This window comes from Dromaius novaehollandiae, chromosome 1 (genome assembly GCF_036370855.1).
Source record: "Dromaius novaehollandiae isolate bDroNov1 chromosome 1, bDroNov1.hap1, whole genome shotgun sequence".
In the NCBI taxonomy this organism is placed as follows: domain Eukaryota; kingdom Metazoa; phylum Chordata; class Aves; order Casuariiformes; family Dromaiidae; genus Dromaius; species Dromaius novaehollandiae.
Window position 1 is genome coordinate 51,550,005 of NC_088098.1, and position 24,571 is coordinate 51,574,575.

The following is a 24,571-nucleotide window of genomic DNA, read 5'->3' on the forward strand; positions in this document are numbered from 1 at the left end:
GGTTCCAAAAAGTAAAGACATTGAAACCCATTTACGGAACATTTGTAAAATTGTCTCCCTCTTCTTTTTTTTTTTTTTTTTTTAAGCAATGCGTGTGTGGCACATTCAGTGAACTGCAATGTAGTATAGCAGGCCTTGCTTGGGATGAACATATGACACTGTCAGGTCTCCTTTCCTGGGTCACAGGCAACCCAGAATAGATGATGGCACAGTGTGATATAAAGGCGTTATCCATGCAAGTTCAAGGCGAGTTTATTATGCTGTTAAAAAAAGAACTTATTTTGAAATCATTTCTCTAACAAAGGAATAATAGAGTGTCTGATTTTTTCCATTTCAATTAATAGCTGTCTCTCGATGCCACAGACTTCTTGGAAGAAGTAAGTGCTGTCCAGGACTTCTACCGGAAGGACTATGGCACCCAAGTGAATGTCACAGTGACAAGATTCAAAAACAGATGTGCCATCCCTGCTGGCCTCACAGGCTGATGCACCAGTGGCCTCTCAAGAAAATTGCAGCGGTAAAAGGGAAAAAATCTGAGAATACAACTTTCTTCCCCCAGCCCCTTCGAATATGGTACTCTGTCTGTGATTACCTTTTGAAACTAAGTGTGGTTACTTTGGTCTTCAGTATTTCCGACAACGGTGAGGAGAAGGGACAGTTTCCACCACCTACAGGGCTGTGACCTATTGCTCTGAAGTTGTCCCGGTCAGCGGGCAGTAAAACGGTCAGAGGTGGGATATCCCAAAGGCATACTGTCCTTATTTAATCCCTTCCTGCAGCCAGTGTTTCTTAACTGTTTTCTTGTGTGCTTCATTCAATCCAGTCTTAACTGAATCAGGTGACGGCCGCTCCTCTGGGATGTTATCTTGCAGTCTTATAGATTAATGTTTCCTTTGCTTAATTTCATTTACATTTATATCATTTATACTCCCTCAGACAACCCTAAACAGTCTCTCTTGCTGGTGTTTCTGCACCCCTGAAGTTCTCATACACAGTTCCCAGGAGACTCTTCAGTTGTTATTTGACCAATCTACACACAGTGCAATCCCTTCCAGCCTTTTTATCATTTTATGTTCCTCTTTTTTTTTATTTCCCTCAAAGTTGCTGACATCTAGCTAGCACTGAATTGTCCAAAACTGAACGTGTCTTCAAAGTGTGATCTCACCGCTATATTAAAAAATGGGACTATGGCCTATATCTGGGAGAGGAGGTCTCTGCCTTTACAATCCCAAATTAAATTAGCTGCATGATTTTTGCTGCCATATCACATTGCAAAAACATATTAAATCTGCTGTCTACCGTTTCCCTGAGGTCTTCTGGCATTTCTGCTTTCAGTACTTGAGCACAGATGATTCCTCTCTGCACTTCAGCTTCCATCTTTCGGTAGCTCCTGTGTTGTACCTACTGTCCTTTTAGACATGTGGGATCACTTAGCTTCCTCTTTGAGGAACAGAAGTGTGACTCCTTACACATAAGTAAACTGTTTCTATTTTTTAGCACAAAATAGTTTATTATTTCCACTGTCTCCCTAGCTGTCCTTTGCTTGTCTGCTTCAATGCACTTAAAAAGCATGTTACTCTTTTTGGTTTCCAGATACTCCTATTTATAACTTTATGCACTGCTGGCTTGCCTGTTAGTCATCTGCAATAGTCTGAACCTTACCTGCCAAGGATGATGGGGTGTAACTCTTTCTGGAGAAAGGGAAATGCTGTTTTTTTATTAGGTAGTTTCTGTCCCAAATGTCAAGAATGCAGATGAGCTTTTCTTTGGTTGGGAATGACATATTAAAATGTTCCTTTGTTCAGGAGACAGATATTTCTGGGGATGGCTAAACACTCTGAAATTAATTTCCCCAGGAAATAAGGCTTATCACAGAAATTGCCATCATGCTTGTTTTCTCTGTTATAAACACAGTGCAACATGAATAGAGGAAAGGAAGGAAAAAAAACCTACAAAAAACAAAGCACTTTGCTGCATGCATCATTTTCTTCCTGGGGAGAGAACAGGGACAACAAAAAGAAAAACAAACCCCACATGTGACAGATGGTTTTTGGTTCACTTAATGTAGTCCTTGAAGGTGCTTGTATATTATGGTTATGAAAACAGTATAAGAATCGATAAAGAACATAATACATTTTATTGTATTCTGTTTTAGAGATAAGAGAATCTGGAAGAATCAGGTAAAGCAGCCAAGACATTAAAAGTAAAAGTGCTTTTGTTGTAGCTGTGATGGTCTAAAGATCTTAGGGAAGCAAGGTTTGTGGAGAAAGGTAATATCTTTTATTAGATCAAATGATATAGCTGGAAAAAGCAAACAAGCTTGTGGGCTCAGGGTCTCTTTATCAGGTTTGACAGAAAGCAGCAAAATTCAAGCTAACTACAGCTTAGATGCAATTGCTCTTAGTTTAATCTAATTATATTAATCAATTTGACCACTTGAGAAAAAAAGGAGCACCTATGGAGTGAAAAGGGGCGTGAGCAGAAGTGACTGACAGTTCTCTGCTGGACCACTAGCAAAAAAAGGCTTGTTTGCACTGGTGACAAAGGGAGAAGGCAGCAGGGAGGCCGTAATGGGCTATGAAAGTAATATCTCTGTTAAATCCACAGTTTTTTTAGTATCTAGGGGTTATAAGTTTTAATTTCTAGATTTATTTTCTGGGAGTATTTTGTAGGTCTCCTTTCAGATAAGGATGGAGGGGTTAGAATAATTATTTTGCAACAAATATTCTCCTAACGACGAGTGTGTGTTTCTGTCCTTTATTGGTTGTCTGTGTGCACTTGTTCTAGTATGGTAATTAATTAGTTTCATTCCTGCGGTCTCTGTGAGGGTGTCTCACGTGCTGGATGAAGCAGTGAATTGCAGAGTTTGGGGATGAGTACACACAGGAACGAAGATTTTTGGTGGTTTTGCTGTGGGAAGAAGGGCATTGATTTTGTTGCCTGTGGAACTGTGCAGGCATATTTCATGTTTGATGCTCTGGCAATATCTGATTCTAGTATGTGCGTTTTCTTCTGCAGGAGATTTGCTTCCTGTAATGAAGGGGGGGGGGGGGGGAGGAAGTTCTGGGAAATATTCTTTCAAATATAGATACTCATTTTAAAGATGACTTTATGTGTGGATTCTAACATGCAATATTATGGCCATCAGAGGCATATGATCATGGGAAGGGGAATGCTACGGCAGAGATGCTGCAAAAAAGAGCCTTCATTTGCAGAAAGCTAATGTGGTCAGAGACTTTGCCAGTCCTTTATAATTTTGGTTGCACTAGACAAATACCAAATAAACCTGAGCCCTTGAAAAGTGATTTTCTAACATTGCTGTTGTTGCTGTAGTAGCTGTATTGTAGTAAATTTGTATCTATTTCCCTGGATGAGTGATCTTGTTGGATAAAGCAGATGTCACAAGTATTCCCCTCAGAGCAGGTGCAATAGCATCTGAGGGCTTGGCTGAATTTCACAGCTTCTTCATGTGTTTTGCATGGCTGCTGGTCTTATTACATCAACTTTACGGAGGTAGTTTTATGGTCGGTAGGTTCCGGTATATGTGCTGCTTTCAGAGTGCCATTTTTTAATGTCAGTTGTGGCGTCTAGAAAGCTGATAGTGTAGGAGCAATCTTGGGACTGACTAGTGCAGAGGGGAGAGTGCTCACTGAAATGTGGTAGTACTTGATGAGGGAGTCCTGGGTTTTCTGAGCTGTCTGTATTTGATAGAAATGTCATCCGTGTGTCCTACATATGGGACTGGCTTGGTGGTGTAACGTTTTTTAGATTTGGCTTGTGAAGGAGTTGGTATATCAGAGCATTAAAGAGCTGGAGAAAGGTGATTTCTCTCTCCCATTTAGTGTTAAAAAAGTCTGAAGAAGTAGGCTGGGTGCTTGCTGCATGATGTAGCAGATACTAAAATTTCATATAGTTCAAAAAAAAAAAAAAAGGATAAATTCATTGGGAGGAAAAAAAAAATCCTTTGAGGGCTGTTAAATACAAAGACCCTGACTGTGGGTCAGAAAGTGCCAAGTCTGGGGAGAGTATTTTGGGGCAGCATCGCCATCTGCTTACTGGGGTTTAGTTTTCCTTAGGCTTTGTCTGTTCAGCACTCTCAGAGGCAGGAGACTGATCCGACTCAGTCCTGCTGTTTCTCTGATCTCTTCTGGGGAAAATGAGGGGTTTTCCTCCCTTCCCTTGCGAGCCCCAACTGGAACATATGTAATTATGTTTTTATTTACTTCCTAGACCTTGTGCTTGGCTCCAGCACCGCCGCGGCAGGCCCAAGCCTACGCACCGGGACCGAAGCGCGCGGCGGCAAGCTGGGATGCAGGCAGAGCCGCGCTCCGCAGGACTCAGCTTTATTTCTCGCTCCTCCAGTGCAGCCGAACCCCCAAAAGAGCAGCGCAGCCCCGGCCCGCCTCGCCCTCCCGCAGCAGGACACCCCGGCGACCCTACGAGCGGCAGCAGCTTGTGGAGGCCTGCGCTCGCCCCCAGGCCGGTCCCCGGAAGGGACCTGGCGGCAGAGGCCGGGTCGGGGCGCTGCTCGGCGGCGGGGGGCAGCGCGGGAGCCGCGGGCAGCAGGAGCCCGGGGGGGGGGGGGGGGGGGAAGCCCCGCGCCCTCCCCCTCCTCCAGGCATCACTATGAGATGCCAGAGCCCTAATCAACGCCAGCCGCGGCGTGCGGCCCTGCCCAGGGAGCCCGGCCCCGCCGGCAGCGGCTCCTCCTCCTCCTCCGCCGCCGCCTCTCCGCCAGCAGCCAGTCGGGCCTGACACCCGGGCCCGGCTGCGGAGTATTGTCGGGGGCGCCGAGCACGGGGCGGGCAGGCCGCGGCGGCGGGGGGCGGGGAGCGGAGCGGAGGCGAGCGGAGGGGACGAGCCGCCCTGCCGGCTCCGCCGCGTCACATGCCGTGACGGGATTTGTACCCCAGCCCCTCCCGAGCGACGACGACGTGGGAGCCCCGCTCCCCGCCGCGGGACGGCGCGGCGCGGCGATGGCACCATGAGGGGCGGCCCCGCCAGGTAAGCGGCCGTTGCGGCCGTTGCCGACCCGCCCCGGCTCGCGGGGGGAGGGGAGGGGGCGGCCCCGCGCCGGCGCCGCGGGGCGTTGCGAGGGGGCGGCGGGCCGGGGGCGGCGGACGGAGGCAGGTGAGGCCGCGGCGGTGCGGGGCGGCCCCGCCGGGCCGGGGAGAGGCGACGGGGCCTTTTGCCCTCCTGATGGGCAGGGGGCTGCGCTCCTTGGTGTGCTGGAAATAAATGGCTTGTAAAAGGAACTGGCAGGTCTGGCTTTCTTTCCTTTTTTGTTGAGGTGACTTTTTTTCCCCCCTGTTTTTTCATTTTTGCTCTGTGGTGTTTATTGTGGATTTTTTTCTCCCCCCCCCCCCTTAAAACAGCTGTAACCTGAGCTCTCCCCCTGCTCCCCCCTGAGAAAGGGGTTTGAAGAATGACTGTTTGTTGAAATGTATTATTGAAGGCAGGAGGAGGGACGTGGTGAGGGAATCTGTGGTGCTCACATTTCACATTCTTTAGCAACCTTCCCTTAAGTGTGAAGGACACACACACACACATACACTAGTTCACACTTCCAACAGCCCAAGCCTCAGTTGAGCTAACCCCGGGGGATTAATGTCTCTCCTCAGCTCCCCAGGCTCCAGCACCCTGCCTCGCTGCAGCCTGCGCAGGGCTTCCCGCTGGTGATGGTGTTGGCCTGCCCTCGCAGGGGAATTGGTGTGTGTGGGGGAAGCTGGAATTGGGGCAGTTTCTGTACAGTAAGAAAAGGAAACTGGCCGTTGAGAGCTGTGCAAAGCGCTGGATGAGATCTTTTATTTTCCCCCGGTGTTTTCCATATGCTGCCACTCATCCTCTTGCAGGGGTTTCTGTCAGTCAGGCAGCTACTGGGTGTCTCCGTGTTCAGCTGCCTTTAACCTCCATTTGCTGCTTCATGTTTTTTATGATGAACAAACAGTTAATGCTCTGTAGTTCTATGCACTGCTTCCCTCCTCCTTTCCTTCCCTTCTTCCATTTTACTCCCCCCAGTGCCTATGAATCAAAATGTTGTGACCTGTCTGAATGTTTAGAAGAACATAAAGGTGTTTTTTTAAAAAAATCTTTTGATTTATCCTTTGAAAACACCACCCAGGTTTCGCGCTGCTGTTCCCTAGCCAAGGGCCTGCTGGCAGCAGGCTGCCCCCACCCTCTCCCGATGGGACTTGCCCACCGGGACCGTGAACTTGGAGTTGTTGACAGCAGGGGGGTGCGCACATGTGCGGCGCCTCGCTGGAGTGCAGTCGCAGCGGCGGAGGTTTATGACTGGAAACTCCCGTTGGGAGCCAGGACGGTGGCGTGGCAAGACCCACCGTGGTGTAAAAATACCCCAGCAGAGCTTGTTTTGGAAGCCTTTTCTCACCGTTTTGAAACATCTTCCCCCAGTTTCCTTAGGTGGGAGCACCAAGAGTGGCATTGGGAACATGTGGCTGGGAGGTGTGGCGTGAGGAGAGGTCATGCGAAGTTTGTGGGGAGGAGGAGGGGACCCTGGGGAGCTGGGCTGGCAGGCCAGCAGGGGCCTGTAAGCAGCTGGCGAAGAGCAAGGGTGGAGCGGGGCGGGCTGAAGGTCAGGGAAGAGGGGATAGAGTGAAAGCACAAGTGATGGGGCTGGAGAGGGACTGTGGACAGCCTGGGGAAGGGGCTAGGCCCTGTGAAAGCTTGTGGGTGTCCTCCCCTTGTCTCTTTTGTGCGTACTGCTGCTGAAGGGAACACCAATGTGTGGCTTTTTTTTTTTTCTTTGAATTTTATTTTTGGCCCGTGACTCTAGCTGCTGTGATACAAAAATAATCTGCTCCTGGGCACAGCTAGCATCTTCCTTGATATGCCAAGTGGCTGCCTGGCTTGAGTTTTAATGGAGGTGCCCATTAACCCTGGCTCTGTCCAACTGGAAGTGTCCCTGGGAAGAAGCCTTCCCTTGAACGGTTAGGTGGGCTTGTGGGGACAGAGAAAGCCACAGTTCCCTTTCAGGGGAAGATGCTAAGCTGGCTTTGATGGACTTAAATCTCTTCTCTTTAAATCAAAATTAGAAATAAATGAATAACCTAAGTGGTGAGGAGAACAGCCACCTACTGCCCTCTGTTCAGTGCCTCTGAGGTGGTGCCATTTGTGTTCTGGTGCTGGGCCAGGACCGTGGTTCAAGCAACAGGAAGCTAACTGCGCACCAGGGAAAGCAGTGGGAAGAGAGGAAACTGAGAGTGCGTAGCACCTTCCATTGCAGCTAATGTAATCCTCGGTGTTTCATAGCTGCTCTCGCTGCAGGCTTTGGGAAGAGGGGGGTGCACGAGTGGGGAGATATATCAACCTCAAGTGTTCAAAGACTGAGAGTTATCCCATTCTCGCCTGCCCACCCAGTGTTTTTGAAGAGTGGCATCAGGGTCCTTGTTGGGTGCGCTTCAGGATGGACCAGGTTCGCAGGTTTATGCATGCTATTGTGCAGACTTGGACCCTGAGTTTATTTTTTAATGTAAGCTATGAATCTCATGTAGTGTGGCTTCAGTTAAAGTCGCATATACTGCAAAACTTGGGGCAAAACTGAAAGAAGATGATACTGCTTTTAAGTGTTTGTATTTCCCCCATGCTTCCTTTTTCTAAGATTTCTATTCTCCCTTAAAGCGGTGTTTCTTTGGGGATGGGGTGGGGGTAGCAGAAGAGAAAGTATCAACAGCCAGCTCAACCTCTGCTGATTAGTGCTAAAAGATGTGACTGTTTTTGATGTAACTGGCTGTGTCATGAGGGTTTGGACTGAGATCCTGATAGTTTGCTTTGTGTGGGTCATCAGTTCCCATGGAAGGCTAATGCCTGTGGCTGGCAACTTGTCCCTACACAAAACAGGAGAAAGGGTGCGCCTCCCGCTTTCCCCGCAATGGAAAGGAGATTTGAAGTGAAAATTAGTTTGTGTCTCTCCCTTCTCTTTCAAAATGTACGGTAGGAGAGATGCCACAGAATATCCTCTCTGCAGAAGTGATGTGGGAGCAGCAGAAACTCTCCAACCCCATCTTTCTGTAAAGCCTTTGCTGAAAGGGGTGAGCTGGTGACAGATAAGGTTGGGAGTGGGAAAGGCTGGAATATTTTGTTTGCCCTGTGCTTTGTACAAACTGGAAAGGGAGTATGTAGAGCTTTTGTCTGTCTTCTAGGCTCGTGCTGAGGGCCCTGCCGCCTCCCTTTAGCAGACTGGGGTTACCTTTTGACTATCCAAGCTGTGCTTGCTGAGAAATGTAGCATAGGATCTGATACGTGGTGTGTGGGGGGCAAAACCCCCTTAAAAGTCACTTTGTCATGGAAGTCATAACAGGGACGCACAGCTTCAAAAATGATTATTAGTGTCTGATGACCTGGCCAGAATTGTGTAATGACACTGAGTAAGAGATAAAAGATTTTATATCCCATAAACTTGGTTCTTGCTTCAGGGTGAACTACAGAGCTTTTGAAAATGTGTGAGGAGTTTGATGGCTCTCCAGTAAGTACAAATAGGTGCAAACATCAATCACTTGAAACAAGTCCTTAAAAATAAAAACAAACCCAGATGCAGACTCTAGGCAGGTAAGTGAAAGAAGAGCTAATTACTATTTTTTCTATGTGTATATATACATATATCACATTTAAACCTGCATATATGATTTTGTGAGTGACCCAACTGCTTCAGCAGTTTATTCATTTATTTAAAACAGCTTTGTAGTTCACCTTGAAAACCACTTCCTGCCATATGGTTATATTATTTCTCTATGCCACATTTTTTGCTAATTATCAAGACCATTTGCTTTAAGATAGGTGTTTTTTATTTCACAGCCTTGTCTGCCTCTCCTGCTTGATCCTGCCCTGGAGTCAAGAGGCTGTGTCTGTTCGTTCTCCATGGCAACAGGCTGTGATTTACTTATTTCAATTTAATTAAAAAGCAGCTATCAAATTCTAGGCATCTTATATGTTCCTTATATTAAAAACAAAATCAGTGGATCGGTCTCCACAACAGATCTGCCAGCCTCACAAATAAAATTCTCAGCCTGAGCCACTCATGTCTTTAATTTAAAGTCTATGCCTTCTGGAAGAGCTTAGGAGAGGGAAGAGTGCTGTGGCCTGTCCTGAAGTTCAGCAGGTTGGGGCCGGGAACCTGGGGAAGGTGGCAGAAGGTGAGTTCTGGATTTCCCAGTGTCAGGCTGTCTGGTCAAACCACAGGACTGCCTGTTCAAGCCCATCAGGTCACCTCTCTCCTTCTGTCCTTGCACAGCTGTCGAGCGGCTCTCGAAGTGACAGGTAGGATACGAGTGTTTCAGGTCTTGGTGAGTTAGCACTGACACCCCAGACCTTGTCTGGAAAAGGGAGTGCAGGCTGCATGTTCTGTGTGTGTAGTCCTGCTTGTTGGGGCCGGTGCTTTCTGCAGCAGATTCAACTTGTGAGCAATTTTCCAGGATTGTGTGAGGTTAAGATGTCACTGCAGGACTGGGTGACAAGGGTACAAGTATATGCATGAATATTTGTGGGCACAAACATCTGTACTTGCTGCAATGAAGATGCAGAAAATGGCGGTTCTGCTGTAAATGTTTGTGTGCTTATCAGCTCTCCCCGTGCGAGAGATTTTACAAGTCTGAGTCCTTTCTGTGCTTTTTTTTTTTTTTTTTTTTTTTTTTTTTTTTTTGGTCCTTCTTGAAGCATATATGTTTTTTGAGGCATGTGTGATATAACTTTTGGGTTTAAACCAGTCACAGTGCAGAAGCCCAGAGTGCCATGTTGGTTTAAGCATGCTTGGTATTTGTATGCAGGCTAGAAATACAGGCCTTAATCCTAAATGGGTTTTCCAAGTGCTATGGTTGGACAAATGCTACTTTGTGTTAGTTGGGGATAAGGAAAGGTGAGGGCAATGACAGGTGGTTGTTGGCTAGAGTGGGAAGGTGTCAAGAAACGACCAGAGCCAGGTAGGGTAGATAGAGGAATGTGGGAGCATGGTGAATTTACCTAACCTACAGGTGTTAGGTGTGGCAGTAAAAGGACAGAATAGAAGCTATGCAATTAATGAGCTGCCAAAATTCACACTTATTTTTGTCTTCAATACCAACATGCCAGTTCTTGGTAGAATTATTTTTGCCTTGAAGGGACTATCCAGATGACTCAGCCTTGAGATTACCTGGTTGTCTGTTGTTTTTTTTCCTAGTAGAGAAGCTGGGCCTCCTTAAGGCATGTAACTAGATTTAGGTATTACTTTTGAGCTGTGCTAATGTGTGGAAGATGAAAAGCTGGTCTTGCATTTTTATTAAACCTTAAGGAGCAGTTATCATCAGAAGAGTGCCTGTACAAAACTGCACCATATTTTTTTTTCTTGGTGTTGCTACTTCCAGTGCTTTTTCAAAGTCACAGGTGGTGATTTTAACAACAGACTTAGGTTTTTACTCCTCTTAGCCTTGCCAAAGCCTGTGTGGCTACGACAGAAAAAGTTGGATTCCGTCTTGGCTTGCTTATCTTCATTGATAAAATTATGTACAGAGCTCTAGCTGCAGATTCTTGATGCACGAACTGGGAAGACCCTCTTTGAATCTTGGAGGTTACCAGTTAAGCATGCATTTGCTAGTTTAAAAAAAAAAAAAAAAGCATATTTGGTCTGTGGATACTGAGAGGTAAATCTGAAATCTCTTGATGTTCTTCCTGATAAAAACAGAACAAAACCAAGCAAAAGCCCAAAGCAAGCTTTTGTGTGTTACTGTATTTAAGTGGATGCATTAAAGGAATTTATGTTCGGTTGGTAACATCCTTAATTCTTTATTACTAGCATACAGTCATGATCTGTGTTCCTTAAGAGTTCATCTGTTCCTCTTGCTTATCCAGCTTTGAAGTAGACCTCGTTGATATTAGTAGCATCAGACTTAATTTCTTATAGGCTGTATCCTCATCTATAAAATAGAGGGAATACTTCATACAGGCAGCTGTGAAGTTACATTTATTGCCTGTAAATTGCTTTTAGTAATTGAGCAGAGGAGGTGCAGAGAATAAAGACAGTACAGTAATATGTTTTTTCTTTTTTTTGATCGAAGAGAACTGCATTATTTTCTTCATCTGATGATGTAGAATCAGATAGGGGAAAGAAAAATGCTTTGCCATGAGTACCCTGAAACTAATTGAATTTGTAATGAAAACAGACATTTCTGAGCATAGTGATGAAGGCAGCCATCTTGTTTGAGAAGTGGTATCATTGATAGCAGCAAAGTCCAATTTAAAAATAGGCACAATTGTTACTGGAAATCATGTGGGACCGCTTGTGCTTTTGTCTGGTTTGGGTCTGCTCTATTTTGATGTCACTCTTGAGCAGCATGGCTGCCTTCATCATCCAGTTCAGAAATGCTATTGGTAGGTAGAGCCTAACAGCAGGTAAAATGTCATATTTTAAGATCTTTGACAAACTCATCTACTGCAAGCTTTTCAGCTAGGCTTTTTTTTGTGCTGTCCAGTACACTTGTCTGGTGAAACCACAGCTTTGTGCAAATAAGGATGGATTTTCTTGCTCTGGCTGAACCAATCTAACTGTTTTGCTTCCTTTAAGAGGAGAGGTCAAGCCTTGCTCATGGCTCTGCAGCTGTGTTCCTTGCCTTATGCCCACTCTGGTGCTAAATAGATTCAGTTTGTTCAACTTTTGGGAAAACCGCCCTGTCCCAAAAAAAAAGTAAATAGTTTTCTGCTGGGATAGAAAGATGAACCCGCTCTCTGGGTTAAGACTAGCACCAGAGCTGCAGCATAGGAGGAGCAAGATTGTGTAGCCAGAAGCGAGGGGTTGAAAATAAAAGAAAGGTGGAAGTGGGGCCTCCCTTATTTGGCAGGAGTGAACTATTAGCTTGGTTCAGCTGTAATGTGAAGCCTCGCCCTCAGTCTTCATTTTCAGTTCCCTCCCTTCCCGTCCGCTCCTCTCCTTCTTTCCCCTGGATATGCTTGTATGCTTCCAGATGCTGATTCCATGTCCAAGGAGTATTTTCAAAATGCAAAAGGGAAAAGCTTGAGATTCGCTGCCTCTTCAGTAAAAGACATGCTATAGTTCTTGAGAGCCCATTGCTAAAGGGAGTGCATTTTAGGGCATCTGCTAATAGGCAGAGCCCAAGGATATTATAAGAGCTTAAAAAATAGTAGCCATATCCCTCCCCTAGTGAGGGGAGGAGGAAATGCCTGAGGAGTCAGTGTAGGCTATGCTTGTGAAAGAGCTTCACTGAAGGGGGTGATGGTGGCAGTTTGGACCAAGGCCCCAGGGTTGATGGGACCAGACAGTCTGTCCTTGAGATCTGGGATAAATAGCAAGGGCAGGGTAAATTCAGGAGAATTTTCTGCGCCTGTATGGTGAGCCAGGCCTGAAGTCCAGTACCGTGCTGTTGGGAAGAATTCTCCCCATCTTTGAAATGGGAATTGCAATTGCCCCAGATGCAGCTGCCTAAATAACTTCCAGGCCCCAGTGGCAATTGGGAAGGCCTTGTGGGATGCTGCTGCTGTAGTGCAGAATGGACATTGTCTTACTCTGGGGACGTAATGAAGCCAGGGCTGTGCTGGAGCTCAGGCTTCAGGCTATTTGGGTGATTTTGGGGTCTGCTCAGTGTGTTGCTTTGGGAGGAGGGAAGGTAGTGCAGGATGCAACTGGCATGCATGTATGCACGTATATATGTAGGACAGGAGGCAGAACTGCTGGGAACTGGTAAAGGAGAACTTTACTTCCACTAAATGACGTGAACAGTGTTTCTGCCTCAGGTTTGTTTTTGATAGACCAGTGTATCTGCATTAGTAGCCCTTGCTGGTTGTGTATGTAGTAGGCAGAGGTGGATTTGTAACCTGATGAGATGCACGCCCAAGTGTATACTTAGCAGGGCCAGGACACAGGTCAGAGTGTGCATTTGGGAGACTTGATGGAGGCGTCTGTTGACCTGCAATGACTGCTTTATGACTAAGGGAGCAGATACTGTCTGCCTACTGAATTTTATATAGCATGATGGTGAAGATGGTGTCACTGAGGAGTAGTGTGCCCAAAGCAGCTGGATGCAGTGAGCCTGTGCATGTGTGAATCAACCAAGTGGCCATACCTGGGGTGAGGGCAGGTTGCAGTTGGTGTGCTGCACCAATTAGGAGTGTTTGGCACAGCCGTCCTCGAATAAGCAGAGTAAGGAGGGAAGAGGGAATTTGCTCCAACTTGAGTTTACTGTATAGAGATTTGTTTCATGCTCTACTGCAGTTGTTTTTTTTTTTTTTTTTTTAAGCATTTAAATCTAAATTCGCCTTGTTCATTTATGAAGACATTTTGGCAAAAATAGGATTATTTTGTGGTTGCGCTGCTTTAGGTGGTAGAATTATACGCTGGGTGGCTGTTACAGTGGATGTGTGTTCTAAAGATGCAGTGAATAAAGGAGAGAACCAGTGTATTGATACTAAATAATGGTGCCACTGGATGTGCTAAGCACAAAGTGTCTTTGTTTTCAAGGAGATATATGCATATATAAAAATAAATAATTTTAATCTCTCATGCTTATAAGCCAGCTGCAAAATATATATATGAGACACGTTTGGAAGAGAGGGAGCGACACAGAAAATGCTGTATGTAATTTCATTGGGAAGTTTTTTTTTAATTTTTATTTTATTCCATCCCCTTGCACATGAGTTGAGCCTCTAGGGAAGATGTTAGTGAAGGAGTTGGAGAATCAGGGTCTTCTCAGGATCTACCATTGTTCCGATTGATGCAGTGGGTATTAGGCAGGGGATGCATACAGAAATGGGGGCTGGTTGCATTTTTTTCTCTGCAGTCTCCCTTTCTTGCTCCTTCTGGGTAGAGATATGTATCCTGGCACTCTTGTCCTCCACCTACATCTTTTTCTCATCTCTTGTAGATACTTGCTGAATTTTGTTGTTGTTGTTCTGGCAGATCTTTCAGTTGTACTTGTAATGGGTGACTCTCCTCCTGTACTACTTAACCTGGTTCATGATTGTGGGTGTTTCTGTGAGCCAGTTTTAGCATGGAAGTTCAGTGAAAAGATTCGGGAAATCTGCCCTGTTTTGGGCCTTCTCTGCTGTTGCAGCGATCCCTCTGATGAAGATCAAGCTGTTGCGGCTGACCCCAGCAGCGCACCAGCAGCCTTTTGGAGCGCCAAGGAATGCGGTGAAGAAAGAAGCAGCCGTTCCAGGGCCTTGTTAGAAGCCACTTTGTGCTCGGCCTGGAAATGCCCGAGGGCATGTTAGAGTTTGCATATAGGACTGCAATAATCAAATAGTGTGGGGAGGAAGGGGGGAGGAGCGCATGAGATGGTCACCTCACGTAGATTAACAAGGAGGAGGTATTACAGTGCCAGCAGAAGACATCCTGCTGTGGAAGTCCCTAGTCAGGGAATATTTAAAAAAGCTGTCTCAGAGAGTGAGAAGAAAGCCCGATAGGTCTATGATTAATTGCCCAGATACCACTGGAGAAGCAGTTTGAAGAAAGGAACTCATTTGAGAGGTGGGTGTGGTGTAGAGAGGGAAATGGGAATTTCCTTCGAGTTTTGTTTGTAAAGCTTGACTGTAGAAGGAATTTTGGACATAATGGGTGGAAAGAAGGGCTAAAATGAATAGGTAGTTGTTTTTTTCTTTCTTTTTTTTTTTTTTCTCTACTGTCCTGGCAAGTGTTAGCTGAACATCAGTTGAAGCACTACAGAACATACTTGGGAACTGAAGACATTAAGCAGAAAGAGAGAGTGAATCTGATTAGCTCTGCTTTTCATGCATTAAGCAGAAAGACTGACTGAAATGTGAGATTGCAAACAGATAATAGCAGCGTGCTCCTGAGGCACCACCATGACCCAGCATAGGGGGTGGCGGGTCTAACCATGCTAGAGAATCACTTCTTGTAATGGAAGCTGCTTGCTTCTGTGTTGTGGTTTCTGTTGCACTTTCTAATTATCCTATTCAGTGCTGTCTGCCATTTTGAGTCTGGCCACATGGGATAGCTCAGCCCCCTGGAATGTGTGCCCTGTCGAGCACTTCTGTCCTGACTAGTAACTGTAGCTCCAGTAGCCAAAGGGCAGGAGGGAAGAGGTGCCAAGGCTTGAGAGTCCTAGCTGTTTTCCCCTTATTTCCAGGAATAATGGAAGCAACAGCTGCTGCTTTTGCCATGCTGGGAAAGGTGAGTGCTTCTGCTGTGTGCAAAACTGTAACTTTCCTCTGAAAGCAAAAGTGTTAGGGTTTGCTGGAAGAAGGCTCCTAGTGACCTGAAGAAATGGGTGTCTATCAGTGCTACTTAAAATAAAAGCTCGCTTTGCTACTCTGAAGGCCTCTGTGTCCATGAAGGTCTCCTGCTATGCTAGCTGCTTTCTCAGCACGGTACAGAGACCACTCATGGATACTTGGCCACTTCACATCATCTGCACTCTCTCTTGATTCACCTTTTTGCTTCTGTGGTGTGCAGTAGCCCAGAAGGCTATGGGAAGGGGTGTTCCCTTGCCCAAGAGGCAGGTGCTTTGCTTTGACCTGAACTCATTAGGCTGAGGGCTTTTCTCATTCCATCACATCATTTATTTTCTCACCGGGCCTTTTTGGTGCTCTGTTAACCCAGTCCCTGTGAAAAGGACTCCTTTTGGAGCTCCTCAGTATGCGCAGTGCTGTTTGTGCAGGTGAGCCGCTTCCAATCCGTGGCCTCTTCTCTGTGGAGCAAAGGCAGCAGCGGAGAAAAGAAGCCAGTGGAGCCTTGGCCATTGTCAGCTTGAGTTGGAAGGATCTGCTTTCACGGAGAAGCGCTGTTTTGGCTTGGAGCTGGTAAAATCCAAACATCCCTGCATGCTGCTGGGAAAGGTTTTCTGCGTCAATGTAGTGACCTCTTCCCCAAAACAACCTGCATTCCTGTCTTCCCCCCCCCACTCCCAGGTTTTTTGGTAATGGAAAGCTTAAATAACCATTTCCAAAACTCTGACATGGATAGGGAGAATGCAAAGGACATGGGGACAGGGAAGAGTACAGCTTTGCTTCAAATGTTTGAACAAACCAGTATATACAAGAAAGCTCTCATATATATAATGCGTGTGTGTATTATGTGTATGTGTATTTTAAGGCCAGAAGGGGCAGGTCAGACTAGTGTTTCTGTGACCTTTTCCTCAACTGGGTCTTGCTTTTCCTGCTGCTGCCTCTCCTTGCCCGTCGCGGGACTTTGATTTCCTCCCTGCTGACCTGCAGTGCTGTAGGCTACCTCCCCGTCGTGGTGGCAGCTCCCCGCTCTGGCGCAGAGCCCAGGCTAATAATCCCAGCAGATTTTACTAGCTTGTGCTCAGCTCCATGCCTTGCTGTATGGGAGATGGTGTGTTAGATTGTGGTTTGTATGACTTTCAGTATCAGCCCTGGAATCCCACCCGGCTGCATCTGTGTGAAGCCCAAACCTTGCAATAAGCACAGACCGAGCGTCTGGTAGAGCCCGGCATTTCTCAGCGAGGTCTTTTGCTTCTCCACCTGCAGATGACCAGCTAGCACAGATGTCGTCCAAACACACCTTCTAATTGTCTCTGGCTGTCTGGATGATTGCCAGCAGTATGAGGTTCGTGTGGAAACAGGAGGTGTTGATAGTCAGGAAAGAAAAAATTCATCAGGTTCCAGAGAGGGTAATGAAGATCTCCTCTCACCACTCTCCCTACGCATCAAAGCATGCTTAAAAAATAGAGCGTTCATCTTTGACCCCCATTAATGGCTGGCTTGGTTTGTGTAAGAGTTTTATGAGTCTGCTGCTGCTCCCACAGAGTTTAATTATTTAAGAGCATGAGGCAGAGGTTTGTGCTTTCACTGCTGATGTTCCAGGGTTCAAGCCCTCTTGACAGGCCAAGAGGGGTTGGTTACAAATGCAGCCTGCCTGGGTATGAAACTGTGTGCTCTGAGGATCCTAATGGAAGTGTGAGCTGCAGCTGTACAGCCCTTGTTGGGGCTGGGAGTGTATCATTTTCCCGTGTGTGAGCTCCACATGATCATATCGTATCAAATTCAAGGCCTGCATCCTTATCTTCAAGGTACTTAATGGTCTGGACCTGAGATACTTTAAATGACTACCGAAAGCTGCAGGGCAGGCATGCTTGTTGCTGATTCTGCTTGTTGTTTATGCTAGAGCCCCCCCCCAGGTCAGACACAGACGCTTTGGGGGCGGGTGTAAGGCTTTGGCAGCGATACCTGATTTATCAATGCTGGGCCACACGCCCTTCCCTTCTCCTACTGGAGCATGCCTTCGCCTGCCTTCTCTCTCCTAACGGCCCCCTCCCGTTGCCCCTAGCTCCTGCTCCAGACTGCAGCAACCACTTTTCCTACTGTGATACCCCACCTTCCAGCCTGCTTTTCCCTTCCCTTTGCTGTACCCCAGCTTGTTCTTGCACTTTGCTCTGCTCCTCATCCAGCTCTTCTCTGCTGTTAATTGTCCCAATGCTTGGGAACACAGAACAGCTCTCAGGTACAACTGGGTGACTCACTCACATGCTCAGAGACCTTTGTGCAGTTTGTGTTTCCAAATGGGCAGTAAGCCAAGCAGACCATGAGTATTTCCACGCCATCCTGTTGACTGTTCAGCCTGTCTCCTGGCGGAAAGTGTGCGACTCCAGGTTGGTCGATTGGGTGGTGGGCTGGTCTGACGGGTCAGTCGGCCACGCGGAAGGGCCAAGTGGCTCGTGCTGGCCTTCTGGCTGCTACTGGAACAGGTACGTTGCTCTTGGGGTTGTGCTGCCTCTTACATTGGCTGGTCCTGAGGGCTTGCAGTGCTTATCAGCATTGAAATGAAACCGTTGCAACTGTTTCGGTGCACGACTGTAAGCGGAGGCTTGCTTCAGAACAAAAGTGCATGTTCGATTGATCTAGGTGTGGTCGGTAGCAAAATGAATTTATAGGCAGACTGGGAAGCCTTGTTTAATGTGGAAGGCTCACACTATATTTCTGTGACCATGCCATCAATAATGAAAATGCCTATCACAGCAGACACCACGCTGGAGAGTCGCCTGGTGTGCTGTTTGTGGCTTCTGAAGGCTGAGCTCATGGTGTGCACTGGGGCTCCTCTGGGTACTGTCTGCTGCCATTTCTTCCCCCTGAGCTCAGGGGCCACCTGAACCTTCATTTCCTCCCATCCTCCCGTCTGTATGTCAGGTCTCCTGTTTTGTGCCGTAGCAAGGGCCTGTGCCGGCTCTTGGTTGCATGCCAATGGTCTCTTTATACTTTACCCTTTTATACTTTATATTTTATCCTGTTTTATATCTTGCTACTCCTTTCCCTCTTCCTATTTCATTTCCTTTGGTATGGGACTCTCATTTCAAGCTATCTTGGGAGGCTGGGATGAGCTGAAATGGCAGCAAGAGGTGGGAGGGAGAAGGAGTTATACTAGTAGATATCAGTTTCTGCCATCATCTAATTCTTTAATCTGTTGATAATTATGGCCCTAGCTAAATCAGCTGGATCTGCTAGACAAATGCCAGCTGCTCTGTGTCCTTCTGCCTCCATATTCTACTGTTTTTCTATTTTTCTTTTCCTGAAAATTAATAGGATTCTGCTCATTGACGATTAAAACATCGCCTGGAATTTTGGAATGGATCAGATGCATCAGTCAAATGTTACCACATTGCACCCAAAGAGAGGAATGCCATCCAGTTGGGGGTAGGGCCTGTTTTTTTTTTTTTTCCTCCCCCCACCCACCCCATCAGTGTCTAGAGTTGATGGAAACCTTTTTCCTATTTTAAATGCAAGAATTTTTAATAGAAAATATTAGTTTTCAAAATGGATTCTTTCTCGTGTGAAAAATTGGCAGCTTCCTTTTCTTTTGATATGGAGAAATGTTGTGCCTCTTTATTCAAAATGTTATTAATAATCTTGAGTCTTTCCAGGGTTTTGGTAAAGAAAACATTTCAGTAACTATTTTCAATTATTTTGGGAGGCAAAGTGTTTGGTTTTTTTAATGAAAAATCTATTTTGATTACTAAGAAAGATGAAAATAACTGATTTTAACTTTCTTCAGGATGTCAAAGCTGAGGTCGTTAGTCCCAGAATAAACTAATACCCCTGCATAATCTATGTCCCTCACAAGAGGGGAGAGGAAGAAGAAAATTTGATAGGAAGCCACATTTTCTAATGTACTGCTTATGCGTACTTGGCTTCTGTGGCAATAGGTTGAGCATGAGACCTAGAATGAAATAAAAGATGTGGGAGAATGCGAATCTGGAGCCTTGCACTTTTAAAGTACAGGTTCCAGCCTGAGCAGCAAGCTGAAGTGGCTTTTTGGCTTCCTTCCATTTCCTAGTGCGCAGCTAGCCGTTCTCCTCTGGCTGGTATGCCGTTTGGCTATTTCAGCAGAGAGGCTGGGCAGACAAAACACTTATCTGGCTCTCAGAAGTGGGATGGACTTCCCAGGTCAGGAATGAGAAGTGTGTTAGGGTATGTGTCCGGAAGTAATGTGTCTCTGGCGTTGCTCATTTTGAAACCCAAAGTTCCTTATGTTTCGCATTGATTTGCTGTTCTTTTCCTTTTCTTGTTAAAATTGCTTTTGACTCATAAATGAAGGGTCTTAAAACGGAGGTTTTTGATAGAGTTCACCACTAAATGATTCTTTTCTCCTCAGTATGTAAGTTTCCTAAATGAATGATTTTGCAGTAAAATAATATCTCCCTGCAGAGCCTGCCTCTGTTATGTCTTTAGACTATCACAGCAACAGTGAGACTGCTACTGCAATATTAGTAATTTATGCGTATCCCTCATTCTGCACCTTTGTCAGTCATTTCAGCCTCGGCAGGCTGGGAGAGATGAGAAAGGCAGGTATATGTTTGTTGCTGTTCTGCCTGCATTCCTTCTTGGGGTAGGCAAAGGATTTCAGTCTCCAGAGACTGTCTATCTGGAACCTTTTAGCAGTGCTAAATTTACAGAAATAATACCAGAAAATAGCAGAATGGTGTCTCATTTCAGTGATCTCTGCATGCAGTTGCTTATATTGGACTCTACCACAAGCGCAGTTCAGATGTTCGTGAGCTCTGTCTGGTCGCAGTAGGTAAGGAGAGGCGAGCCCTTTGTGGGTCTCTTCGGTGCGATGAACCCAGACAGGGTTTTGCTCTGTGTGTAATGAGCCCCAAATGTTTCTGCGCTGCTGTAGTTGCACATAGCTTTCTTCAAAATCGGGCTTCGTGTCCTTGATTGTCTCTCCCACCTCCTTTTGAGGGAGGGAGGGAGATGGTCAGATATTTTGCATGCTTCCTGAGCTGGTCCTGCTTGAGGTGAGGGAGGAACAGAAAGTCTGATCAAAATGAAAATTGGTCTCTAGAAGCAAGGCTGACAGGAGCATCTCACCAGAGAATTTAACTGGTTTAAATACAAACTATTTAGTGTGTCTGCGCTTGTGCCGAGTTGTACGGTTAACTGTTGCAGTGTTGTGCTCTGTGTTAGCATTTGTCTGGACACATTTTAGCTTGACCGTCTGCTAGATACCTCTCCTTCAAATCTGGTCAGAAGCAGTGCACTCCATGTCGGGGAGTTTTGAAAGGCCGCTGGTGCAGCATGTGTGTTTCAGCTAGTCTGTGTTCTGGCAGATACTGAAATGTTCGAGTTGGATCTGTCTGCTCTGAGTAGTATTTAGCAAGCAGGTAAGTAGTTTGCAACAAGTCAGCGAGTTAGCTCTGATCTGTTGCTGGTGGTCCAGGATGGTTGGTTGACTGCAAGGAATGGGCACCTCTCACAGGTTCTGTGCTGCTGAGCTGTAGAGAGGGATGGGAGTTTCTAGCGGAGGAGAGAATGTTTTGCAAAAATATTTGAGCTGTATCTTAAGCCAGAAATAGCTTTACTGAGGGGAGAGAGAGAGAGGTTTCTAGAATAATTGTTGGGGGGGGGGGAAACTAATGTTACTTTAAAACTGTTTTGTGTTGTTTTAAATTCTGTTTTTGAACATCTTGGCTTGGGAAAGTTTGGCTTGAAAATTGCTGTGTGCAGAAGGATCTGCAGAAAGATCAACAGATAAGAAGAAACCTGGTCTAACTGTTTTGTGTTGCAGTCATTAAAAGATCTTTTCATTTGAGACTGATTTTTTTGCCAGGTTTTATACCTTTGTAGTTCAAACATACTTTCCTCCAAAGTTCTCTGTATTGTTAAGTCTCCTTGAGAACTTATATCTTGCTTTCTTCAAACTGTAAATACAACTAAGCTAAGAAAACAAGATTTCTTGAATCTGAGTTATAATGTGGATGTCCAAGTGGCTTGCCCTCTGGTGAATGCTTATAGTTCAGAAAAAAGTGAGACCCCTTGTTGGACTTCAGATCGCTTGGCTGCAGCCATGAGAATGACCTTTTTTTGCTGATTAAGGACTAGAGCCTTACTCTTGGCTCTGCAGGCTTATGTGCTTTAACTATATGTATACATTTGTAACATCTGACTTGTTGCGGAACAGCACTGACTTCTGCAAAACAGAACTGGTGAAGCTGATTTGGAAGACTTTTTTTCTCCTTCCCTCCTTTACAAAAAGTTACTTTAGATAGGGAGCTGTTCAGCAGGTTGCAACCAGAATTCTATAATAAGATCTCTGTCCGCTCTCCCTACTTTTTCACATGCAAAGTTACGGCTGTAATTATATGACAGCTGCCCTCTTGGCTGACATGCAGCAGATTGAACTGGGGATCTCCAGAGCTAAAAGTGTGAGCTGCTACACTGTGAGCTAAAGCTCTGTAGCTGGAGGCTGTAATGATCTATATCCTTCATGACTGAGCGTAGAAGGGAGCTGCAAGAAATACTTGCTGAGTTAGGCTGAGTATGTAGTACTCACTATGTGCCTGGTTACTTCCTGGGCGCACTGAAACTTTTCTTTGAATGGTTTGTGATAATTATAAAAACTGTCTTCAACTTACAGGTGCTTTAAAATAACACTCCATTTCTTGTGTCAACCATTTTGGAGTCTTTCTGCCTTAACCTTGGTTGCTTGTCAAAATCCTGCAAGACATGTTAGCCAGGAACAGGCATTTGTTGCTGTGTGCTTACATGCTGCTGACTACAAGGGGCTTGGATGTTACTGAAGTCTTTTGGCTGTAATGCAATAAAAGTAATTTTTAAGAATACTAACCACAGTGTGGAAAATTGTAAGGCATTGGTGCTGGTCAGGCAAACTTCTATGCTTGGCTATAACAATAGGTTTTCACAGATGGCACAGTGGGAGCTTTGTCAAAGCAAGGGAAGGAGAAGCTGGAATTGTTGGAATCTGTCCTGTCTTCTAAGGACCAGGAAAACCTGAGCAGAGCCAAAGTTTATCAGGCTGAGGAAAAATCAAGGGAAGCAGAACCATATGGAGCTTCATGAGTAGTGTCAGCCGTGGGTAGCTCCTGCAACTGATGTTGTGGGAGAGGGGGAAGGGTGTTGCAAGTTGAGACATTAATTTTGAACTTTGTGATGTTCTAAACACCTCTTTTCCCCCCACCCCCAAACTAAAAACAAAAAAAGGGAGATGAGAGTCTACTAGCTTTAAGTAGAGGCAAAGTATGTGTTCCTGTGGAACTACACAGTTCAAAACCAAACTGGTCTTTCCCCCATTTAAAAATATGAAAATGAAACATGAAGGGGAATCAATTAAACATTTAAATAAGGTGAACAAGTCTCTTTCGAATCTAAAGCACTAAGTTAGTGCTGGCCCAGTGGGTCTGAAACTTTCTTGATATCACATCTGTTATTAACCGGAACACTCTCTGCTGTAAACGAAGAGAAAGATTTCCATATATGCTAGGCTTTGTCCAATTACACAAGTCTGACTCTGCTAAATCACGGTTTAGGTAACCCCCTCCACCCCACTCTTATTCTCCATTGTCTGTCTTCACATAAATTCGTGCACACAAGGTTAGTATAAAGATACGTAAAGCAAGTCCTAAAAAGTTCTTACCTTCTCACTTCCCACTCCACGTTCCTGTCCTGTACCACCAGTGTCATCCCATCAAGTTGTGCTGATGCAATTACTAATAGGACAGTGGTGTAAAATGGATCAGTGACTTGATATGGTTCAAAAACCCCATCCCTCCAAATGTGTGAAATGACTTGGGTTAAAATGATCTAGTTCATGGTGCATTTTTGCAAGCAGCAGTGCTGGCAGAACTGGGGAAGGGATGTTGCAGCAGTGAAGGAGGGAATTTCTGAAATCAGTGTTATTCCTGAAGGAGGCGCCTTGTGGGACTGCCCCCTTAGGCTATCTCACTAGTATTAGGGCTCTATTCACTATAGCCTGTCTTGTCACTCTTTACAGAGATAGCAGGATGAGTCTTCCTGCACTTCCCTTGGGAGCCTGTTCCTCAGTCTAATAGACTTCACTGTCAGGAAACATTTCCTGATTATGCTTTAATCATGGGTGTCAAACTCCTGGTCCCTGGGATGACCTTAGCCTGCATCAATACAAGTGTCTTTCTTGCATGCACTGCTTAGAGTCAGCCCTCCCTCTCCCCTTCTGCTTTGGCATTTATTGCAGGCAGCTGTTCTTGACTTGAACTCTGCTGTCCTTAGCACCGTTCTTGGAGGCAGTTGCAGATGTACAGAGCTGGGAGCCCACATCAAGGGCCCAAGCTTCAATCTGAGACGTGCTAGTCACTTGGAGTATGTTTTCAAGAATCTGGGCTGCTGGTGAGTAAGCAAATACACGCTGATGTTTGTGTGTCTCTCCACTTTGGATAGAGCCAAGTTAAAGGAATCTGTTACAACAGAGCTATCCCCTGACCTAATTACATTGCTGTCAAACTCCGAAGGGTGGATAAGACTCCGGTGTATCCCTGCAATCAGTTTAAGCAGGGCTCTCAGTTTCCTTTATGTTACAGTGTTTACGTGCCCCCTGTGTTAAAGGGGTAGGGAGAGCATCCCAGCAAAGCTGTTCGTCTGTGAGGCTGTGGAAATGCCAATTGTGAGGTTCCACAGTGAAGCCTCTATGCATAGTGTATCCAGTTTGGCAGGAATGGGGGAAAAAATCTGCCTTGTTATCTGTTTAAGTGGTGTTTTTTATCCCTGAGCTGATGGCGATTACTGTCAGGTTGCGGTGGCTGGCAGTGAGAGGACGGATAGGCTTCCTGGAAAGAGGAACATGCACCCACTATGTCACAGGCCTGGCATGTGGTAACTTTCTGGCTGCACTAGATTTTTCCCCTGATATATAGATTAGTTTGGCATGTGTGGGCTTCATCTGAGTTTTTGCTGTTTTCCAAAGTCTCTCCTCTTCATTTGTTGCCTTTTGCCTGAGTAGAACAGGCTTCGGTGCTGCAGGGGTGAATGTATCTTTGGTTTATGTCATATCATTTATAAAATCGGTGTTACTTTCTGATCTGTTCGTGGTACAGTCAGACATTTTGCTTACTCTCTCCTCTGCTTCTGCAGTCTGTGTAGACCTTGCTATGTGATGTGTATGTCTTTCTACAGAATGGATGTAATTAGTGCAAAACTAGTGGGTGTATGAACTGTTTAGGTACTGACCAGCTGAACTGTTAACTGCAGTGATGGTGAACACCAGAGGCCTGAAGTAGCTTCCTTGCTGCTTCCCATGACCTCCTCCTCTGGCCTCAGGCTGGACCTCCTACATCCTCATCCTGTTTCTGTGTCATCCAGTTTGTGTCCTGGCTCCCCTTTGCTCCTC

The 24,571-nt window shown here is 45.8% G+C and overlaps 1 protein-coding gene across 8 annotated transcripts in view; it reads left to right on the top strand.

Moving 5' to 3' along the window:
• Nucleotides 1-4,695: 4,695 nt before the first annotated feature.
• The window catches only part of TCF20 (transcription factor 20), a 128,846-nt gene continuing 108,970 nt past the window's right edge, over nucleotides 4,696-24,571 (top strand). For 5 of the 8 annotated variants that reach the window (XM_064511629.1, XM_026101202.2, XM_026101211.2 and 2 more), the window contains exons 1-2: nucleotides 4,696-5,004; nucleotides 18,496-18,606. The gene's annotated coding sequence lies outside the window, so the exon portion shown is untranslated. The remainder of the gene's footprint in view (nucleotides 5,005-18,495; nucleotides 18,607-24,571) is intronic. The other 3 variants (XM_064511646.1, XM_064511667.1, XM_026101228.2) reach the window with 1 other exon arrangement.